The sequence below is a fragment of the Lycorma delicatula genome, chromosome 7 (genome assembly GCF_047948215.1).
Source record: "Lycorma delicatula isolate Av1 chromosome 7, ASM4794821v1, whole genome shotgun sequence".
Lineage (NCBI taxonomy): Eukaryota > Metazoa > Arthropoda > Insecta > Hemiptera > Fulgoridae > Lycorma > Lycorma delicatula.
In genome coordinates, this window is record NC_134461.1 from 108,689,281 (window position 1) to 108,713,567 (window position 24,287).

Genomic DNA, 24,287 nt, shown 5'->3' on the forward strand with positions numbered 1-24,287 from the left:
TTGATGCTAACATATTCTATTATTTTTCCATGTACTTTTTGTAACGCGATTAATTTATGGAGGAAGAAACTGTAAATAAAAAAAATTATGATTCAAAAAAAATCTTTTCTTTCTTACGCTTGTTCATTACGCAGTTACCAACGGGAAAAGTTTTAATAAAATGTTAATATGTATCTATTAAGAAAGGACAGTGTTTAACATAATTAATTTTTTTTTTTTTAATTTCAAACTTCTAAGCTAATAAGAAATTAACATAATTTGGTAGTATTTTTCATTAAATTTGTTGTAAATTTATAATTTCCGAATATCTAGACTGATTTTTGCACGTCCAAAATCAAATCATTAATCTAAATTGAACGAGCAATATAAATTAAATTAAAAAGATTATTCAAAATCTAGCGTAGTGGATTTTGTAAGTAATTTTTTGAAACCGATACAACTTTGTCGATACAACCGACAACTGGTAGTAGTAAATTTAAAATAAATTTAAATTACTCTTTGGAAATTATTAACTGAAATACTATAAATAATTAGTTCAAAGGAAAAATACATAAATATATAATAAAAATTAAAGATAAATGCAACAATATACAATAAAAAAGACATAAACTATAATAACAATTGATATTGATTTTAAAATAATAAATGTGATATCAATATTAATATGTATATTAAAAAAAATAATAATTTTCATGAATAAGTTGTCATGAAACGCTTTGTATTGTTAAGCTTCTTTAAGGCTGACGCCCCTACAGCCATTTCCGGTTCAAGAATCCAGAAGTCTTATGTTTGTTTTTTCTTCCTTTAAAAATAAAAAGATTATTTATTTTTCAATAGATGTATTGAAATATTTCTAATTTTGTAAAAATCAATTACTTCCGTGTAGGATTTTTTTTATTAATCTTTACTGTTCTACTTTTCATTCATTTTGTTTTATACAGAAAGAAGGAGATAAGCTAAACGGTTATTAAAATAAATCGTAAAACAGAACAACAAAGTACTCAAAGACTGTTTACGAAAAAAAAAGGAAAAAATTAAACAACCGTCATCAATAAATAATGAGGAGATAAAAAATAAACAGGTTAACAAAACAGATAAATAAATAATAATAATAATTAACTAAAGATTCAAAAAAAGGAAAAGCAAGAATTTTTTCGAATGAAAGAAATCTGATTGAAAAAGTAAACTCATCTAAAAAAATCTATATAGTTGAAACATTCAACTCAGAATGGCAGTCATGACTTAACGAGGCCTCTTATTCGGAACTGGATAAGACTAAATTTATATTGTGAAATATTATGCTTAATTAGATGTACATCACTCACTTAAACAAAATGTTACGGTTTAATGTTCTAACGCTAATGTTCTTATATGTTCTCAAAACATTTTTTAAAATAAATTTTATCTTTTAAAATTCGGTTGGATATTGGTCACCCATCTTAATTCACAAAAGGAACTGTGTCAGAGAACTTACTAATCGGTTTAATAAACTGAAGTGACGTCAACGGCGTACATTCAGAAATGTACTTATCTAAAACATTAGCTTCACACATTTGGCAGGAATCGAAGAACAAATAAGGCATGACATTAACACTGTCCATCATTGACGAGTCCCCACAATTCTATCAGTCTTACGACCATAGGGCAGACTCTTCTGCCCTCTTCGCATTTACAGAAAGACCCTTAAAAACCATCATCAACATGTGTAAAATGGAAGGTTGGAAGTTTCTGTTGCAAGACATTTTGTTGACCTGTTCCTTCTATGCCTCTTACTTCCAGCAATAGTAACGGAAGAGCTTACCGAAGACAGATTACAGGAGAAGCCTGTCGGTCCCCAACTTGGCGATAATCTTTACTCCTTCCACATAACTGAAGCATTTCATACCAGTAACAGCTTGCCTAAGTTGCACTAACCTCGAGCCTATAGTTGCTCTGTAAACGGTCATTAAAAAGTAACATTTTTGTACCTGATATATTTTTACATTTTGTAATCTCTAGCCCTTTATATTAGTACGGGAAAACTTATAACGCCAAATTACTGTAACGGTTTGGCTTTGTCCGGATCGGAGGAGCGATTTTTAATAATTTTACAAAAATAAATTTGGATGAAAGTTCCCTTTCAAAAACAGGTAAAAGTTCAGAATTAAAGTCGGAATCCGACTTCTATTTTGAAAAACTGATACGTTTTGAAATTAATATCCTCGAGCCTACTTTAGCCCTAAAAACGGCCATTAAAAGTAACATTCTGTCCCTTTTATAAACCGACTTTAATTTTGCGAAATTGAGCCATTGCTGAAAATCGTTAACATCGACTCAATCCGTGGCCCTGAAAACTATCAAACCTATATTTAAATATTTTATAAAATAAACTTTTAAGAAATCTTCCTACGTGATCGGTACCAATCGATGGCACTGAACTTCCATTAAAACGCAATTTAAAAAAAATTATTTTATAGAACGCTACGCATTTAATTGGGTACAGAACCATAAGAAGAGCCGAGAATCGTTTATATTTTCGCGAATTTCCCTCGAAATCGATTTTTCAGCCAGATAAACATTCACACCCGTGGCCCTGAAAAATCTGTCCACGCTCGGCGTTCGTATTTTTACCGCGCCGCGACTTTATGAGGTAATATGATTTATATACCCCTTCTAACGTAAGGACATGCTTCTTTGTTTCTGTTTTAAGTCTATTACAGATGATGCATACCGATAGCAGTGACGCGACCTAGGACAAGTTATTCGCCCTCACTGACCTCCCCCCAAACCCTTCTTGATGCACGTGTGTCTAGATGATTTTAAAATGAAAATTTTTTTTTTCAAATAAATGCTATAGAATCCTCTTAATACATGAAATAAGTAAAATAAAGCGATCACGGCCCCCTCCTTGCGAACGCTAAATCGTGCTAAACCAATTGTAAGATCCAAACACCCTTTCCCAGCTCAAAAAGATGAAAAAGATTGCAGACGGACAGCTACAAAAGAGGAAGAAAAGCGCAGCACTTCGAAGTTGCAATTTTCAGGGCAACTAGACAATTCAAGGTTTATAATTTGTAAATTGTTTACAGCCGGTTTACGGAAAGGCAATATAAAGAAGAAAGAAAAATGAAGATTGGCCTGCTGCCACGGACCGAGATCCGACCTGACCGAATCCATCCGAGACGTGGTAATGAAAGCAGCCCGGGTGAAGAAAGTTCGCTAACTTTATCTCACCAACCACCTAACATCCTTTCCTAATTCTTACAATTATGCCCCAGTTACAACATGCGACTCAGTCCGAAAAGAAGAGCGCATTGCATCATCCAAGCACTAAGGTCCCTGAAAGGCGCATTCCTGCTAGGCTGGAAAGTGCTAGCACCGAAAGGACTTCAGGAATCACGCCGGGAGAACGAAGCTCATACGCGGCAAATCTCCCATGATCAGCCTCGGTCAACAAATTCTCTCCGGTGTAAAGCTAATAATTCCGTACTGCCAATAAACTGCCAATAAATAAATAATTACCTTCTCGATAAATGTGACACAGCAGCAAGGGACATTTGTCGAGGTTCTGCGATTAATAGGGAGATACAAATTCTCCCGCTATCCTTCCATTCCATTCCGTTCCAAGTTGCACGGTTTCCCCCTTTAAAGTTAGGATTACACTTTGCATAACACCCATATACTCGAGGAGACGATTAACCTTACTGAGTTAACATTTAACTTTACTTTGTAACGTTAGTGTAATGGAGATGAAAATAAGACTTAACTGTTTACCATAAATGCCTACGTTGCAGAATCCGCATCTAGTGGGTGGTATCCTAATAAAATGTTATATTCTCGAAGTGCAAGCTTGAATAATTAAAACGAATTTGGATCCTCTATTCAAAATAAACAAAAAGTCGACTGATTTTTTGGTTATTCAACAATAAAAATAAAAATTATATCAATAATATTTTTAACTATTATTTCCTCATTATATACTGGTAATAATTGTTTAACAAAGGAAAAATCAATCTGATTTTAGATTTTACGTAACATTTTTGTAAACGATCTTTGAACGCTTCAATTTTTTATTAAATAAACACATAATCCAAGAATAAGTAATTATGTTTACATGTAAAAACAAATTAAAAGTATTTAGTTATTCTTAAAATAAGGTTTTATTCAATTAAATTGAATTTTTTTTTTGTTATGGTAAAGATGTTTATATAAATGCGTTAAATCCATCACTTTTTCCGACTCCCATGTTTTAGTTTAACTTTTTAATTTGAGTTTTTATATGCAATTCATTATTGAGTTTTTGTGGGAAAAAATTGAAATTTTAAAGGTAAAATAATTTTTATTTTAAACGATTGTACTGCGTAACCTTATTTTTTGGAACCTCGATGGAGAAATTGAAGATTTAATTCATTAATTTGGTAAAGAATTATCTATTTTCCTTTGTGAAAGCTTTGATTCACTTAGGTATACTAGAAATGATTCTACGGTGTGTGTATATATATATATATATATATATATATATATATATAAACCTAAATCTAGATTTCATTCATGTTATGTTATTTAAAATTCACAATTAATGAAAAACATTCATTTTCGTTTTTAAATTAGGATTTTTAAATTTTAAAGTGCTTCGGCTTCGGTCGGATTCAGCTTCTTATATTTCACTCGGCTCCTCTCGGATGTACTCGGCTACTGACAATTCAGCTGCTCCGTACAGTTCATACAGCTCCCTACGGATACACTCGGCTCCTCTCGGCATCACTCGGCTCTTTACAGTTTACACACCTCCTTTCGGTTGCACTCAGCTCCTGACGATTCAGCGGCTCCGTACACAATATATAAGCAAGCTACTCACTTCATTCAGAGAAAAAGAAAAAAGAAGACCCACAACGCAACTTACCACCACGGTCTGGTGTCCGGTAGAAGAGCCCAGCAGAAAAATAGCACAAAGGGCAGCCACAAAAGAAGAAGATGATCTACAATCCTCCTCTCTACCTACCCACCGTCCTTAAAATTAAAATTTACTTCAGTCAGCACATGCGACTTCCTCCGGAGAAGGGAGTGCATTTCATTCTACAAATAACTAGGTCCCCAATAGGAGTATTCCTACTAGCCCGGAAAGCGTTAGCACCGAAAGGACTTCAGCGGACGGACTGAAGGGGAATCACGCCGGGAGTACGAGGCTCAAAAGCCTCATAAAAGTAAATAATTTTCATGCTGGTCCGTACGGATAAAAACCAAATCACCAAATCCGTCCATAAATAAAACTTAAAATTTATAACCGCCACTATATAACACCCAATAACCCGCCCGATAATAGAAAGATTCAGGAGAAAGGGACATTTCCTAGGATCTGCGTTCTGTAGGGAGAAGTAATGAAATTCCCGCCATTCTTGCGTTCGGTTCCGTTTTCCATTCAGAGAGTCATATTTTAGACTTCGACGAGACTACTACAAATCTCTAAGGATTCATCAAGTCTTATTTTATTCATTACATTTATTAATACAATACATATAAATGATATTTAAAATGACAATAAAATAATTATAATTGCAAGATCTCAATGACTTAATTTATTAAAAGAATCAGCATCATTTTTCGACGTAAATTTTTATTTTATATATATATATATATATATATATATATATACTTATGAGGTAACTTGTAAATTAAAGAACAGGGTTAAGTAAACTATTTATTAATCATGGGAGGGATTAACAGTTTACAATTTGTACTAGTTTTGTTTATTATTAAATAATTTAAAGCAATTTATTAATAATTTATTCCAGATTTTACTTTAAAAATATACTTTCTTTAAAAGATGCAAGAAATAAAAAACATAAAATTTTATTTGAAAGTAGGAGGTCTACGCAACGAATACTTTAATAGAATTCTTAGTTATGAAATCACGCGCATTAATAATTCAGATTTTGTTTCGTTTACGAAAAAAGTAATTCTACTTTTATACCATATTCCAAACACACACACACACACACACACACACACATACACACACACACATGCATATCATGTATATAGTACCTATATATGTTAGAGTCTAATTGAAAAACTTGACTACCTAACGTTACTGCTTTAATAAAGCTATTATTCAAGAATGAATTATTTTATGCACCACTCAAATTTTCTTCAGAAGGAAAAGATCTACCATCATTTTATGAAGAATCTAAAATTTACTTTTGCGATCTAAGATATTATTATCTTATATATCTTATATCTAAGACATAAGATATTGCAAAAAGATCCATCTAATACAAAAAAGTGAGGTATAGTTAATATTATGGGATAATTAAACGAAAATATCACAACTCATTTGAACAAATAGTATATGGAATCATGAGAAATGAACAGTTCGACGACAATAATATTAATAAACAGTTTAAATAGGAATATTTAAATAAATTATTAAATGCTAAAGAAAAGAATAAAATCTTAACAATACCTAAAACGACAAAAAATTCGACTAAAGCAAAAATAATGAAAAAGAGAAACACATCATATTATATGTTGTATGGTTTAGCGATTATTTCTACCGAATAATTTTATTACCAGGAAAGAAGAACATAAAGTGATAAAAAATTGTTACACAGATCTTCTATTAAGGACACAAACGACTAAAATACATTCTATTCCCCAGTTATTTGAAATAAATTTAATTTTAATAATCTATTATAGATTTGAACATTTTATTTTCAATCAATTTTTCGTAGAAAAATGTATTAACACAAACTAATATTATTGTTTACATCTGGGTTATTAAATATTGATTATTTCATTATTTATTTTTAATGAACTTTAAATATGTTTAATAAAACCATACGTTTTTTTTAAAAATTAATTACAGTTTTGTTGTTTAAATAATTTAACCTGAACATGTTTTTTTTTTATTAATAATTTTCATGGATTATCCATGGATTTTATCGCAAAAAGTATTCCGGATAATTAGGTGTATACTGTATATACACGCACAATACATAAAACAGAAATTTCATTACATATAAAAAAAAAGATCAATCAAAGTTATGAGAGATGAATACATGAACTGAATAAATTTTATTATTTGCATAATAAAAATTATACTACATAAATGTTTACGAAAGTAAGAAGTAGAATATTCATGTGCATAAAATGAATAAAGCGTAGCAAAATATGAATAAATCATGTGAATTAAAGCAGGCTATATTCTTAGTCGAGAAGAATTCATTTAAACTTTGTAAAGAAAAATATATATCAATAATATTTTTATTTACATTCCTATACAATTACTGTCTGCTTTTTTCCTATAATATGACCAAAAAACAAAATTAACTTCTAATATTTTCTTAAAATGTATAATACAAAGAAATGCTCTGTTAAGTAGTTACAGGAAAAAAAACAATATAGAGAATTGCTTAAGAACTGTTGGCAAAAACGAACGTAAATAATAATTGTTGGCAGATAATATAAAAATGAAATAACTATAAAAGAATAAAACATAAACTTTCATTAATATTATATTACGTAATGTAATAGGAAAAAATCTAAGTGCAAATATCAGAAAGTAACTCACCATAAACGGTGTTAGCGGAGTTTCGAATCAATAATTCTCGGAACGCAACATAAAAACCATCATAACTTCAAAATGAGTTAATATAAAGTTTAATAATAAAAATGCTTTTTATTAATCAATATTTTAAAAGTTTCATTGGTCAATAGTTAATAAAAAATAACTTTTAAAGAGGAGCAAAAACGTTGCAGTAATATGTATGTAGGCTTATATTAAAGTAATAAAAAATTAATTTTAAAATTACGTTTAAAAATAAAAAATGATTTAAATGAATATTATCAGCATTATTAATTTTAAAACTGTTTTATAGTTATTTAAAAATGGATTTAAAATCGTTACTGGAAATTAAAAATTGAAGTGAGGAAGTTAGTAAAGTCAACAAAGAGAAATTTAACGCAGCTTAGTTTAAAACTTTTATACAAAGTCCACTTTTAAAACTTTTAAAATTAGACGCGTCAAGAACAGAACATAATAGTGCTTTCTTTCAGAAATCGGCCAAACAGCGGCGAAAAACTTTTCGAACCAAAAATATAAGTTACACTAACTGAAAATTTAATACTGCACTCTCATTTTATAAAAAAAAAAATTATACATTAGCACTTAACTAGGAAAAGAAATATCTTTTCACACACTCGTATACTTATAAGCGCACACTCATCCAAGAGTGAAAAGAAAATTCATTTGAGAAATATAAAAAATTATTAATTTAATTTTAGTCAGTAAAATATGTCCTAAACTCACAGAAGCGCGCACGCGCGCGCATTCACACACACACACACACACACACTATATATATATATATATATATATATATATATATATATATACATAATAAATAAATAATTAAAAAACTATGAACTCAACATTCATTTACGAGTTTCGATAAAATAATTGATACTCTTTCGGAATTTCCCCCCCACTAAAATTTGTCCATTTTTTTCTAAATATAAAATGAACTGTACACATCAACATAACCTTCCTTTTCTTTTTTTTTTTCTCAGCTTCCGAAACACCGTAAGGTATTACCTCAGAGGATGAATGGGGATGATATGCATGAATGTAAATGAAGTATAGATTCTTGTACAGTCTCAGGTCTACCATTCCTGAGATGTGTGATTAATTAAAACTCATCCACCAAAGAATACCGGTATCCACGATATAGTATTCGAATCCGTTTAAAAGTAACTGCATTTATTAAAATTTGAACGTTAGAACTCTCGACTTCAAAATCAGGTGATTTGTGATGAAGAGTTCACCACTAGTCCAACCCGGTGGTTATATCAGCATAACCAATGTTTTTTTTTTTGTTTAGCCTCCAGAATCACCGTAAGGTATTACTTCAGAGGATAATATGTATGAATGTAAATGAAGTGTAGTTTTATACAGTCTCAGATCGGTACTATTTCTGAGATGTATGGTTAATTGAACCCAACCAACAAAGAACACTGGTATTCTCGATCTAGTATTAACCTAACCATAACATAACCTAACCTGTATATCAACATAACCTATGCTCGCTAACATCGTCGTCTAATTAATACTAAATATACAAACCATATACAACAATGATGCAGTCTTTAATGATAAGAGTTTATTGGATTTTAATTTATGTGAATTTATATAGGGTTACCGACTTAAGGATGAGGAATTTTTGTTCAATTTGAAATTTCAACTTATCAACGAGTTTCATTCTGTAGTATAATTATCGTTTAGTAAAATAAGTATTGCTTTATAAAAAGTTTAGTTTAGTAAAATAAGTATTGCTTTTATAAAAGTAATTATGATTTATAATAAATGTTATATTTAAAAATATATTTTTTAAATTTATAACTATATTCTCGTTTCTCAAGAATAATTTTATCTAATCATTAAAAGACATGCATTTTAAATGTATATTAATATTGCACAATATTACAAGTATATATCGTTAAAAAAATATTGAAAACATATAGGGGGGAAATTCCGAAGAGTGCAAAATATTTGATTTAAAAAAACACGAATAAGAATACAGTGTAAGAATAACAATGTATAAAAGTTAGACTAGAAAGTAAAAAAAATCCCTAAGAGCAGAAAAGAAGGGATGTAAAAAAATCTTAAAATCTTTAAACACTAACCAAAAAACCCAGCAGATACTGTTTTAATACATTAAATTTAACGGGTTTAAAATATAATAGTCAATTTAAATCGTAATTGGTTAATTCAAGGTCACCGTAACTGTTAGGATGATCAGTCTCTCAACTAATACAATATTGCAAATATATCTGCATTTTTATTATTTTAGAAATTAAGTTTTTAAGGTTGAGCTCTAAGTACGTGATGATATCCTCAGAATATATAGAGCGCTAATTCTTCTGCGTTTTGATCGTTTCATGTCCGTTTAGATTTTCATCTTTAATTTCTGCTTTTGGATTTTATTTTATTTTATTATGTATACGTTAAAACCTTTTTTTTTAAATCAATATGGCTTTTTAAAATCAACAGACAACAGACACACAACACACAACCGACAACAGATACACAACTGTTTAAAGTGATATTTATTAAAAATAATCCGGTTATATTTGTAAACAGCTTTACGAGAAGGTAAAAAATAATAATTTTTTTTGCGATTTTCCTATTTATATATAAATACATAGAATTTGTTTTAAACTGTTAAATGTATCCAACATGAAACCATAATATTCAAATATGCGAATCAATTTTGTATTGCAGAATATATAATAACATAAATCAACATATTAATTTGTTTCACAATACTAAAAATAATAATAATAATAATATTAATAATAATAATAATAATAATAATAATAATAATAATAATAATAATAAAAGTGATACAATAAATATGTGTTTAATTGCATCACCTGTCAAGTAAATTAGTAATCAAACAAGTATACTGACGAGAATGACTCATCAAATAATTAAGATTTCTGTCATGGTATTAACACTTAGCATAATTTGATATTCAATAATATTTTAACATTACATGTTGTCGTGGTTAAATACTGTATATGAGATAACAGTTGTGAACAAAATACAAACTTGTATAAAGCTATTTTTAGAGTTACATAGACTGCACGCACGTACAGACTCATAAAACGAACATGGGTTCAGAAGTAGAAATCAAAAGATATTAGATAAAATCCTTTTATTTAATTAAACGAAATCCGCTTTGATAGATCCGCAGTTCATTTTAATCTCTATACACACACATATATATATATATATATATATATATATACAGACACACACACACACACACACACACACACACACACACACACACACAGAGAGAGAGAGAGAGAGAGAGAGAGTGAGTGTGAGAGAGGAGAGAAAGAGAGAGGGATTGAGCGAGTGAGTGAGAGAGAAAACAAGAAGGAAAGATAGATCGATGTACTGATTACATCTTTTTTCGTAACTAGTTGAGGCAAGGCCTAATTTAAGATTTAAATTAGAAATTTGTTAGCGAGTAGTCTCATCTCGGCGACTTGGGATTAAACCAGCTAATACTATTTCCTTTCAGAGAATTGGTCTATATTCTAAAATTAATATTTCTGCTAGCTAAACTAGTAAAAATAACTGATTAAATCAACATAAATTCAATTTTATACAATACCTCCTGCTAATAAATCTACTTAAATATATTTATAAAATCAGTTAATTTCAAATAAATAATAATTTCATTTTTTAATTTTATAAAAAATATATAATAAATAACTAAAATCTGAGTAAAGTTTTATTTAAATCATTACATAAGTATACATTATATTGATTTCATAAGATTTGCTTTTTTTCATGAATAAAACAATTAACTACAGCATTTACCCTTAACACATCAAAGGATTTCGTAATAATATTTGATCAGAACAGCGATTATATTTTTTTTAAAAATACAAAAATATATACAGGTTGTTAATAAAGTATGGCAACCCTTAAATATGTTTTATACGTTAAATATAGATAAATAAAATTTAACAAATAATTTTACCTTAACGATCTACTTTTTGATATGAATTCAGTACATCCCAAATCTCGAAAGTGGGGTAAAACAAACTTTTTAAACAGAAAGTATAACATTATGACACATTACTTTGAAGAGTTTTTTTGTTTCAAATTTTTATTTATAATTGGTTACATTTTTGCAGGTACCTTAAGTTAATTATATCACACATATTCACATTAAAAAGGAAATCCCCACTCAAATTCCTGAAAAATTATGTACTTTTACTATATAGAACTTTTGAGGGTAGAACGTAGAACGTACACAAGATAGTTTTGAAGAAATAAAATATCAGTAGTATAGTAGAAAACAACAAAAATAACAAGAATCATAAACAGCAGATTGATGAAACACTTAGAAGAGAATAAATATACCAAAAAATAAAAAAATAGAAAATGAAAGTGAAAACAGAAACAGAGGGGAAGAGAATAAAGGATTGATTAATGCACAACACCCTGTGCGTGTAATCACACTATAGAGTTACTAAGGTCCAGAACGTGTGACGCTTAAATTTTCTAACATATTCGCCGTTATCTAGGAGGTTTACGGCCAAGTGGTTAACGTGGTCATTTAGCCAAAGTCTATATTTCAAACTGAAATACTACTTTTCCCTGAAGTATTGTAGACCCAAATATTCGTGGATTTTACTGTTTTTAGTAAACCACGGCGCTTCAGCTATAATTCTCGCCAGTTTCTTCTGAAACCGCTGTATGATTTCAATATTTGACTTGTTTGCTGAACCCCATCGCTGGACCTCGTATGTATGTCTATATTGGTTTCAAAATTTCCGACTATAAAACTAATTTATTAGACAAATATAACTCAGATCTCGTACCTAGCAACCAGTAAATTTACTTGAAATTCATGTTAAGTTGCTTTTTCTTCTCCCTGACATGAATTTTTTTCGTTAGCGACGATCCAGGTGAAGAGGATAAAAATCAACCCATGTGTTTCGGTTGGTGTACAAAAAATAGTAAACTGATTTTTTGGACACCAACCCTTTCCATCATACCTGATCACATTTTGGATTATTGGGAAATTAAAATACTATAGCGAAACTAGCTCGCACCTGGAGATTCTCGCAAAAATTTAATTTTGCCTTTCTAAGATGTAGTTCTTGAAGTTTCAGCATGAAAACCTTGAAAAGGTACCCAAAAAACCCAGGTTTTTGCCTTTAGCTCCGGTTCCTGTGAACCAATTCGCTTAAAAAAATCAGTATGGGTATATTCCCAATAAGTTTACATCACCCACCGAGTTTCATCAAAATCGGTTAAGATTTGCGTCCGGTAAAGCGGGCGAAAAAACTTTATACATACAAAAATATGTATATAAACATTGCAGAATGATATTCAGAAGACTCCAAAACGTAAAGAGTTGAAAATAACTTTTCGGAACGGGTCTTGAACCCTTCCCGGGGCTTTCGATGGTATCTCCTGTATAAAAAGGAAACAGCTAATCATCCACACTACTCCTACATATACATTTTAGAAAAAAAAATTATATTCGTTTCATGTAGAATAATAATTCACTTTGATGCATTTTTTTCATTTCAAACAAACAACTGTAAAAGATATTAACATCAAATAAAAATTACATTTTGAATAAAATTTGCCGATTGAACCACATTTCGCCACATTTGCCGATGACAATGCTATCTTTGTCTACTAGCCTCGTGAAAGCTGCAAACGGCATTGGACCATGTCTGTGCATCGCAGAGAAAATGGAGGATTAAAGCTAATCAGGAGAAAGTCGAAGAACGTCACATTCACCTTGAGAACGGGTCACTGTTTAGGATGAACATGGATAGTGACTTAATCTCACCAACAGAGAGTGTGCGGTACCTAGGTCTTCACGTAGATCGGCATTTCACCTGGAAGTGTTACGTGACGATGAAAAGAAAATAACTGAACGCGAAGTTTAGGGAACTGAATTGGCTGCTGTGGAGAAACTCACACCTCACCTTGTCCAATAAACATCAGATTTACCAAGTTATCCTATGATCAATCTGGATTTATGACGTGGAGTTGTGGGGGACAGAAAGTAATTGTAACGTAGATTTCATACAACGCTTCCAAAACAAGGTAACAAGACAAATTGCAGAGGCGCCATCGTTCACGCGGAATGATGAGTTTCATGAATATCTGGAGTTTCGGACGGTTCGTGAAGTTGTACGACAGCACAGTGTTAAATATCAAACGTTTAGAAAATCACGTAAACCACTTAGCAATCAATCTGATTGATAATAGTGGGGAGGCCCGAAGGTTGAAAAGTTTCCACGTGCTTGACTTAGGTGTTATTGAATGACAGTTTGCAGTTACTATCGCCAAATTTAGTGATGCTATTTTTTTTTAACTTCTTTATTTATTTTTGTTTGTTTGTTTATAGCCACAAGTTGTTTTGTTTTTTGTTCGAATAGCTATCGCTTAATTGTTTGTTTTTTATTGACTATTTATTTGTTTGTTGGTTTTTATTTTTATGGACTAAGTTGGAAGACATATTCTTTTACTAATGAACTTTAAGACTACTGCTTAGTGATAACTTTTGTTATGGATTGAATTATTATGGGAGTTTCTTAAGAACCCCCTTTCATGTGCTGCCTCTTATGGTTCCACTTAACGAGCCAATTATAAATATAATAGTTGTGTAAACAAATTATACTTGTATATTATTGAAACTTTCTTCAAAATTATCAGTAAAATTAAAAAAAAAAAAAAAAATTTTTACAATTTGAATCTGCTAATACTCGTGCCAAATGTGGTTATACCGTTAAAAAAATATGTGTGTAAATTGTAATGGTTTGTGTGTACATGCAAAGGAAGGATACCGTATTGAATAAATTACATGTAGTATGGTTATAATGAGATAAATTTTAGATTTACTTTAATTTTATTTTCTATTTTAGAGATGACTGGGCGAGAATGTTAGTTTAATAAAGTTTTACGTGCAATTTATTATACTGAACGGTTCTATTACGCTATCATCTATAACATAATACATTATACTGAAATGCATTTTCGTATACATCTAAGTTATTGAACCGATAATAAATCATGACAGGTGTTCAGATCGCTTCATTATATAATAGTATACATACGTATATACAATAGTATAATAGATATGCATTGTATCACTGATATGTAACCTATAAATAAATATATAGATGCACCGCTTACTATTATTGTTATTATTACTGTTATTGTTATTACTGCTGTTAAAATCATTGACCTCCAAAACACAGTGCAGTGATATATTATTTATACAACATTTAAGCAGTCATTGAATTTTCAATTTTCCCTCCATTTTCCAACATTTAGTAGGGTATACAATAAATCATAGTATTTTTCAAATCAATCGACGGATCAAGGTCACGACTCCTTCCTGGCCCAATCAATCTTATCACTAATCTTGATTATTCTGTTTTCCGCGTTACTTACTATTAATCATAAATATTTCTGCATTATGAATTTTTATTACTTTATTTTTTAAGCTAAAACACAACGTAATAGTTACATGTAAATAAATTATTATTATTTTTTGATTCTCCTTCAATTTCCCCGCCCCTTGGAGCAGATTCAGGACTAACATAAGCTCACCTTCAAGGAGTGCCATCGCATCAAACTACCTCGGAAGGGCACAAAGCCCCGTCCAGGCAGCAGGGACTCGGTCTTTCTTGTTTGCCATGCCTCAAATCAGGGGATCCAAAAGGGGTTCTTCTCACCGGTACTCCAGTCTTAACGCCTCGTCTATAATGAGGAAACCCAAAGTGATCCCCCAACGGAACTGCGGTCTTATTTTCCTCTCAACGGCACTGCAAGAGAGTCCCCACCCGATCATCGAAGATGAGACGCCGGAGTCTTCCACCCCTTCGAGTTGAGGCTGTCCCTTGCAGATACCCTCGGTGTAGCTATGCACATATTCATTGCGCTAGTGCAGGTGGGGCCACCTTACTTCCTCGACCCCCGGGTGCATTACAGCGAGGTTCCTGTGTGCGATCCCTCCATATGTGGTCAGCCATACCGCAGGTAAAACAATTACCACTTCAGTCTGGGCCAAGGCAAAATTTGTTCTTACGCCCTATAAATACCGAAAGCAAAGGTCATATGAGGCACGTCGAGTCACTCGGCAGACCACCCAATCAATTCGGATACGTCCAACGGATAGTAGTTTCTCCGCAAGAAAAGGTGGCACTACCAAAGTAACCACCTGAGTTGACGCATAGGCTGGCCGCAAAGACAGAATTTCCATGGAAACTGACTCCCTAATGATCTTACATTCTTCATGAACTCATCCCTCATTGTAAGTACGTCTAAGTCCTTGATGTCAACATGAGTCCTCCTGTTACACCCTTCCCAGTTAATGCTGCAGTGATGCCCTCGACCTTCTCCACAATGTCTCTACTGAGTTGTTCGGCAACACCACTGTCAGCACGTGCCCGGAGATGCAAGTCCTCCTCCTGACTCCATCTCGCGGATAGGACTCCTGTCTCCTCTGGCGACACCGCGCTCTTTACGGAACGGAGAAGATCTGCATAGATCTGTTTTAACTACAACGGGTGTCTTCTTGCTTTAGACGGCTGCGCTGATGTATTATAAAAGGTTGAACATTAATATTACAACAGATAATCCCAGTGTGTTTCAACAATATTTTTAAATACCTCGTTTAATATTTCATCATCATGTAGTGTTCTGCCTTTTGGCAGGTCCCTGGCACCACTGTTGTTTCCATTTGTTTCTTTCCCATGTTTTTCTTTTCGTTTCATCATAACCTTTACCGATCTTTATGTCATTTATTAACTTTCTGATCTTTTTCACCTTCAACGGGTCTTCAAGAACTGTATTTATTATTCCTTTTGATTTTATTTTATGCCCGATCCAGTTCCTCTCCTCCTTCTGAAAGTCGCCAATATTGTTCTATCTTCAGTTATTCTTCTTAATACTTCTACGTTACTGTTCATCCATTTAATCTTCTCCATTCTCCTCCAGGCCCACATCTCAAAAGCCTCGATCTTATTTTTTTCCTTTTTCCCAGTGTCCATTTTTCACTACCTTACAATAGTATACTCCAAACACAGCGTTTTACCAGTTTCTTCCTCAGATTCAAATTCATTTTGCTGCAGAGTAGGTATTTCTTTCTAAAAAGCGCTACCTTTGCCATTGAAATTCTCGTCTTAATCTCTTCCTTACTCCTACTGTTTCAGTAAGTACTTTCTCGAGATCTGTATCTTTTTACTTGTTCAATTTTTCCTTCTGCTGTTACAGTATCCATATCTTCCCTCTCATTCACCTTCATAATTTTTGTTTTCCTGACATTTATTTTCATATCTTATTCAGTATGGGTTATTATATCACAAAGAATAGAAATTGTTTTTCTAAAAATAGTATTCATTTGTGGTTCTGCTTTATGTTTTAAGTCTGTGTTTTGTGAATCTGCGTTATATTAAATAAATATGTACAATGTTATAATAATATATTTCAAAATAATACAATATTAAAAAAATTATTTTCAGTTTAAAAAAAAAATCTATAAATACTTAATTTTTAAAAATGCACAATTTAAAAAAAAAAAATATAATACACAATTACATTCTGGATTTATTGATTTGCAAAATTTTTATAAATATATTATTAAACTGAATTTGGTACTAATATTTCTGCTGTTAAAAATAAATATGTTTTTCATTTTGTGTCTAGTAATTCATTAAACCCTTTTTAAGGTATACAAATATTAAATATATCAGATACATTACATGCTTTTTATTGTTGTTCGTACCAGTAATACCGATTTAAAAATTTTTAAATAAGAAATCTATGATTTATATTAATTGGTATAATAAAAGAGTAGTCGCGTCTTTCAACCGGAGGTCCTGGATTCGAATCCGGGTCAGGTATAAATTTTTCATAAACTACAAAATTTTCATTTCATATTTCCATGCACAAGCTTTGAGCTTATACGATGAATTAATTAACTAAAAAATAATAAAAAAATATATACTACTGTAATTCAAAAATGTTAAAAGCGGTTGAGGGAAATTTAATAAGGAATAACATGTGACATTCAACCGCAGATTGTTTTAATATAGATTATAGTAACCTATTATACCCATTCGGAAGACTACATATACAAAAATAAAAGCAGTTAATAAACAGTCTATAACAAACTTAACTTTAAATATTTACTTCCAATATACAGTTTTAATATTAATAATAGATTATTTGACGAAATTATACTATGAAAATATTGATGTAAAAAAATACTTATTTCTAACAAACTTGTTCTAGTTAAAACATTAATGTTTTTTTATTTATTTATTTACTTTCTACTTCCTTGTACGAAGTAAAGGAAGGATTGTGATTCAGTTTTCAGATTTCAACGAAAAAATCCATTTTGACAATCACTGAATCCACTTTGACTAGTTTCAGTAAGACGTCTGTACGTACCTACGTATGTATCTCGCATAACTTAAAAAATGATTAGTCGTAGGATGTAGAAATTTTGGATTTAGGACTGTTGTAACATCTAGTTCAGCAACTCCCCTTTTGATTGCAATCGACTGGACCAAAAGTATCCAAAAAAGCTCAAATCCGAAAAAATTGGATTTTTGACTTTTTCTTAAATGCAGTATAACGATATACCATAAGTGGTACTTTTTTCATTGGTTCCAGAGTTATAGCCAAATAAAATTTTAATTAATGAAACTTTTGGATCTTACAAGGGCAAGTCGGTTCAAATCCGACTTCATTTTCTTTTTTTTGTAAAATTTTTTTAATTTAAATATGTTGATTTATTAATAATTATTAATCTCGGATTGTAAAAAAAATTACAATAAATAATAATTCAATAACAATAAAAAAAAATGAACAAATATCAGAAGTTATTAATGAAATAAAATTTTATGTACTTTTCACTTAAAAAAATTGTCCTGTTAAAAATTATAATATTGCAATTTATTTAGCGTATGAAAATATAAGATCACTAAAACTCACACAGGAAATTACCAATAAAAAAATATGGAAAAAATACCAAACTTCCTAAAAAATTATTTAACTATTTCTACCAATTAAAAAATTCCTTTTTTCTGAATCAGTTGTTATCACAGTCAGGAAATATTTCACTGCATTAAAATCGAAGAGAGTTGGTTCATCTTTACTCTTTAATGTGATATAAGAAGTTTAACATTGTAATATTTCAATTTATCGATTTAAATTTTCCTCTTCCTTTTAAATCAGACCTAGTCAGAAGGAAAATTTTTTAAAATGATAGGAAATAAGCTTTTTAAACTTTAAAAGCAATATTTTATTAAAATACCTTTTTTATTAGAAGTAACATTTTATACAAAAATAATTTAATATCATCGCTTTATCACGTACGATTTTTAGTTTGCTTTTCAGAGATAATTTTTATTTTTTTTTGACATTCAATAATGTTTTTGATACTTGTGGTTTAATAGTATTTGCTTGTTATTTATGAGAATATTTGTTAATACAAAAAGCAATTAAACACTTAGCATAATCTATGAAAGAAAACTAAAAAAAAGAATGGTTATTTTAAAAGCTACAAACTTTTTCGCAAAAACAGTGAAACAAGTAGAAGACTAAAATGACTACGCCCTACAGATTTAATTTAACAATATTACACAATTATATTTCATTGCTATATAAATATTAGAAGGAAACCTTTTAGTATGTTCTCAATTAAAAAGTGACAACTCAACAAATCTATTTATTGGTCATTAGCAGATTCTTCTGTATGATTTGACCAATTACTCTTAAACCATCGAAGAATTTTCTTTTCTGCGATCGGTCATTTTTCTTAAATATTCTACCCTCTTCCACCGCATGTCTTCTTTCTCAATCAAATGTTTCCTATAATTATCAGTTTTACACCACTTAAACCGTAACTCTTCCTGGATACCTGCTAGTGTAGTTCTAAAAATTTAAATTGGATATTTTTTTGAAGTTCTTAACGTAATTTATTTAATGTAGGCAGTTCATTATGCTTCGTGTGAAACTAGTTAACTGTTCTTCTTACAACGTTTTGCTTAAACTGTCTAATCCCCTAACTGGTTTTGAACGTTGCTTATTCTTTTATACTGTGCTGAATGAGCACGACTGCGATTTAGATTTAAGAAGATCCCGCTTTTCTTTTCGGAGTTTTTGAACTTGTGATCTTGAAATCCGATAAGCTGCAGCGATTCTGTCATCACATTTTTAAATGCGTATTAAATGTTTGTCATCTTCTAATTTTCCTAACATTATAGTTTCTTTCTTCATAAAACCGTATACATTATTACGAGCTTGACTACAGAAAAATTTTATTCTTAATTAAGGATTTAATTTTGCCATTGCAAAAGAGTTCACTAACTTCTATCTAACGGAAAGAAATACAAATTCATTATTACACACAAAATATTAACTAATATACCATTAATTACAGAAAGAAACAACTATACCATTCGTATCGGGACATGCCAAGACTTGAACTAGTTTATTGAAAATGAAAAGTAAATATTACTATTGAATATTAGTTAACAATGCAATACAAAAGTTATTTAGTTACTTTATGAATGCATATAAAATGACTAAGCTATTAATAAATTATTGTAATTTGTAGGGTACAGGCCAATTATTTAATGTTAATATTTTCATAACATTTATTCATATAAAATGGTCATTCATTTTATGACACTTGACGGACGGATAGATTATTATTAATACAAGTATAAATTATTATTTTTTGTAGTGTGTACAATAAGAAATATTTATAAGTACGCTAAATATTTTTAAAGAAATTATTGTCTGAAATTAAACAAATAGATAACAAATTTTGAGTGTGAAAAGAATTTTTACTATTTATGAAAGTAGTTAAACACAGTTTATTGCAGAATACTCGGCTTCTAAACGAGACTAATATTACGAGAAAAGAGTAATGCCCTGGACAGCGAATGTCTACCTTGTGCAAGCAAGCTTTTACTTTCATCGTATGCACTATATATATTTTGTTTTTACTTCCTTGTACGATGTAAAGGAAGTATTGTGATGGCGAAAAATTTCGGTTTTCAGATTTCAACGGAAATATCTATTTTGAGCATCCCTGAATCCATTTTGACCAGTTTCGGCGTGACGTCTGTACGTACATATGTATCTCGCACAACTCAAAAACGATTAGCCGCAGGATGTTGAAATTATGGATTTAGGACTGTTGTAACATTTAGTTGGGCACCTCTCCTTTTGATTGCAATCGACTTGTCCAAAAAAGCCCAAATCCAAAAGATTTGTATTTTCGACTTATTCTTAACTGCAGTAATAAACCCTCATTGAGAGCTTTTCAAGGATATTTATAAGTGGTACTTTTTCAATGGTTCTAAAGTTATAGCCAAATAAAGTTTTATCTTACAGAAGGAAGGCACGTCGGTTCGAATTTGACTTCATCTCGTTTTTTTCTTTTATTTAATGTAAATATATTGATTTATTAATAATTATTAATCTCTGATTGTAAAAAAATGTTTACAACAAATAAAAATTCAATAATTTTAATTAAAAAAATATATATATATATGAAAAAATATCAGAAGATATTAATGAAATAAAATTTTATGTACTTTCCATTTAAAAAAAAAGTGTATATGTAATTTAATATGCGTGCAAGGAAGTTATGTGGTATCCACATCAGATTTTTTCTTTTTACTTTAATATGTTTATAAAATATTATCGACGAAATGCGGGTTTCAAATTTGGGTTTTTATTATTAGTTATTCATACATTCAATAATTATTTACTGATCAAAGTGAGATAATATGTTTTAAAAACATACTTATTTTGTCGTAATAATTACTATCACTATAATCCTCTTATTTTCAAAATAATAAGTTCTTTTATGATTCATAATTTGGTTTTTTGATAATAAAAAAATTACCCATAAACTACATATCAACCCAGTAGTAGAAGAAATATATTTAATTTAAAAAAAAATAATTTATTTTTGAAATTTTATAAGTGTTTCTCCCCCTTAAAAAATCAAAAAAAATCCATTCATCCACAAGATTTGTTCTGAAGAATTTTTTTATTACTGTTCAAAATCAATCAAATAATATGACATTACATTTCAAATAGAGTACCATAAAATATCCAATGCCGTCAAAGAGTATATTATAACAATGAAACTGTCATCATCATGTTATAAGAAATGGGAAAATGTAGATGATTAAACCATTGTAAGAGATGGAATGCAGATTTTTTTTTAAAGAAATAATAAATCGGTCATAACTAGTGTAGGGTGTACTCTACTTCAACCGGTATATTTCATTATTACATGGCTAGAATTAAATCAAGTTCTGTTATTGATATTCCATTGTAATTTTATATTTATAATAAGGTTTTGTAACCAATAACCTATTTCTACACAAATATCTTAACAATGAAACAAGTATATTGTATGGCTGACATATTTTAAAATATTCCCACACTATTGAATATTCTACATAAAATATTTAATATGTATTACATCAAGATAAATAGTTAATCAAATTTTTCCCCTTGTGATTATATTACGGTAAGTAAAAAATTTTAACATTTTAAAATATTCTCAACATTTTTTTTTATTAATTACTCATGCAACCAAAGTTAGATTTATTTTAAATTAATTTATTTTAAATAAAAATAACAGTCACTGTCGTTTCTTTTCATGGTTATTCTGGCTGTTGATGATAATCAAACTGCGGTCTCAACTAACCTACAATCCGAATTAAATCTAATCAGCAGGTGGCTGGGTACATGGAAGATAAAATTAGTCAAGCTAAGTCAAGCCGTGTGATATTCATAATAAGGAGAAAAGACTGCCTACGGGTTCACGTTGATGGCATTTAATTCCGCTTACTTAAAGTGTAAAGTACCTGGGTCTTTACCTAAATCGTCGTTTGATATAGAAGGTTCATGTGAGGGAGACGAAAAAGTAACTTAATATAAAGTTCAAGAAAATTTACTGGTTGCTGGGTAGGATTTCTAAGTTATCTTTGTTTAATAAGCTACTTTTATACTCAGAAATTTTGAAACCAGTATGGATTATGGCGTCCAACTACTGGGCACGGCAAGTAAGTGAAATATTAAAAAATCACAAAGCGGTTTATAGTTGAGGCACCCTGATTTGCTAAAAACAGTGAAATCCACGAATATTTTGGACTGCAATACGTCAAGGAAGAAATACAAAGTTTCAGTTTGAAATATGAACTTCGATTAAATGACCACGTTAACCATTTGGCTGTAATCATTTTAGAAACGGTGAGGATGTTAGACGACTTAAACGGTTCATGTTCTGGACCTTAGTAACTCTATAGTGTAATTAAACCCACTGACTGCTGTGCATTAATCAATTCTCCATTCTCTTCCTGTCTGTTTCTGTTTTCACTTTTATTTTTAATTTTTGGTTTATTTTTTCTTTTCTACGGGTTTCATCAATTTGCTATATTTATTATTCTTGATATTGTTATTGTTTTCTTCCATACTACTGATAGAAGAACAGTTCTTCAAAACTATATTGTGTAGGTATTAGAATATATTACCATATGAAATTCTTTATAGTACTAGTATATAAGTTTTAAGGAATTTCAATGGGGGATTCCTTTTTAATGTGTGTATAAATTTATTTAAGGTTCCTACAAAAATGTAACTGATTGTAAATAAAAATTTTATACAAAAAATAAAGTAATTTCATATATTAATTTGATAACCTTTATATAATAAATAAATTCTTAATAACCACTGGAAAAAATACTACATAAAGCTTACTATATTATGAATCAGTATGCGAATACTATTTTCCATTTTATAATAGCAGCGCCTATTCTATGCTAATGTTAAAAGAAAATTTTTATTGTTATAAATTCTATCAAGAAATTCATAAGTAGCCGACATTAAGAAAAAAGCCATATAAATAGATATTACTAACGGGAATTAATATCACCATCGTAATATTTATAATTTTATTAAAAAGAAATATGAATAATTCATAATTGTTTAGACAAGAAACAATTGTACTGATTTGGAAAACCGACTACAGTTAATATGATAAAACAATGAAATAGCGCAGAAGCAGATATAACAATATAAACCAACATTTTCATATATTAAAAATATACTACTAATTTTAAAACAATTTTTTATATTTTTTCAACTGCTTACAATAAATATGTCGGCAAAAACCGTAGTTAGGCGCTCTTAAATATATTATTATTACTACAATGTTTTTAAAATTTCCGATTTGAATTAAGAAAAATAAAATAAAATAATAACAGTAGTTTTTATCGCATATTCAAGTTATTAATTAATTTAGATCTCCTAAAAATACAGTTCAATTGAATTTAGAGATTGTATAAATCATTCGTATCAGCATCATTTGGATTACTCAACCATCTGGTAGTAAGCCTTTGGGCCCACCTACCAACATTTTTATTATTCTTAAAACGCTTCAAAATAATAAATATAATTTAGAAAATGGATGGACTTTGAATTGTGTAAAAATTTGGTCAGTGGATGGATATCTTGTTGTATTCAATATTATTGTAATTACCGGCTTTTGGTCATTTGTAATATATGAGAGACGAGTATGATATGTAGAACACCAGATAATTTTATCTTACTGGATAACGGTTGGACCAGAGCGAAATAATTTAGTATTTTATGACAAAGAATGTTACCTAGAGATAAGGAATAGTTTTTAACTTTTTTGTGACAGGCCATGTTGTGCAAA